Here is a 1,605-nt window from a genome sequence, read left to right as displayed (position 1 = left end):
AAGCTCACCAGCTGCTCCTTGGAAACCCTATACAGGGTCATTATGGGTCAGAATCGACTCAACGGCACTTAACAACAACAACAAGGAGGGTATAAATTGACCAAACCCTTTGTTAGATTACCAAGTTTTTATAATCACAATAGTATAGTTATTATATATAGTTACTTAGTTATAGTCTTGGATAAGCAATGGACTGCTAACTGCAAAGTCAGCAATTCAAACCCACCAGCTGCTCCAAAGAAACCCTATACAAAGTCTCAGAACTGACTCAACGGTACTTAACAACAGCAATACATATTAATTACCATTTATTCCTATCAACATCTTCCAATACCTTCTCTGAAAAAGTCATTGGTGGGAGTTACAAAGATATGGCAAGAAGAGACAAATAATTCACTGCCCTTCAGTGCATCCATTTGAATAATAATTATATTAACTGGTCTTACTTGTAGGACTATAGATAGTATCTTATCACAGACAGCATTGTATTTCAATGCAGATACTGAAATGTTCTTTTTGATAATGTAATGCCTTTACTCTTCAATTTGTGGTCCCCAGCATATTCAACCACACAATTATCTAATGCAAAAGGGCTAACACGTGTCTGTCTCAACTCGTTAATGCCTACAATATTGATCTTTAAGGAGCCATTTCATTTAAATAATTTACCTAGATTCATATTTCACATTTTCAATATTACAATTATCAATGTATGTTTACAATTATTTCTTCTCATTTTGAATTGTACCACATCAGCAAATGAAGGTCCTGAAACCTTTGCTACCTCCAAATTATTAAGATGAATTCTACTGTCAGGATACAGCTCTTTCTCAGTCTTGTTTTGAATGTCTTCCAACCTGAGGGGTTCATCTTCCAGCACTGTATCAGGAAATGTTTTGCTGCTATTCAATAAGGTCTTTGGTGTAGTACTGTAAGATAAGCACTGGACCACAAGGTCAATTTGAACTGCAATGTTGGTGGTTGAAACCCTCCTGATGATCCTTGTAAAACCCTGTACAAAATCGCTTCGTGTTGGAATTGACTTGACTGCACTTAACAACAACAACAATCCCTGAGAAGTGGCCCACCTACTCCTTCTTCCTAGACTATTCTTAGTTTGGAAACTCTGCTAAAACCTGTCCACTATAAGCCAAATTGTGTTTAAATATAAATAAATATGAATATTATTCTTATAAGCATCTGAATTTTAATAATACATTAATATAATACTGAGTTTTATAATACAAGTTATATATCCATAATGCATATATATTTATAATTATAAATAAAATTTGGCTCACTGCTGGTATTTGAACATCAGTGGCATAGCTTCCAACATCACAGCAACATGCAAGTCACCACAGTACGACAAACTGACAAACGTGTGGGGATATATATATATGTTGTTGTTAAGTGCTGTTGACTCACAGTGACTCAGTATAGGATTTCCAAGGAGCGACTGGTGGGTGTGAACAGCTGACCTTGTAGTCAGCAGTCCAGCACTTAACCTACACAGCCATGGTGGTGGTGATGGTGGTGTGCTGTACAGTTGGTTCCCACTCATAACGACCCTGTATAGGATTTCTGAGCACTGTAAATCTTTAC

Source organism: Chrysochloris asiatica, unplaced genomic scaffold, assembly GCF_000296735.1.
Source record: "Chrysochloris asiatica unplaced genomic scaffold, ChrAsi1.0 scaffold00133, whole genome shotgun sequence".
Classification (NCBI taxonomy): Eukaryota; Metazoa; Chordata; class Mammalia; order Afrosoricida; family Chrysochloridae; genus Chrysochloris; species Chrysochloris asiatica.
The sequence above is the reverse complement of the archived record's forward strand: the minus strand, read 5'-3'. Positions refer to the sequence as shown.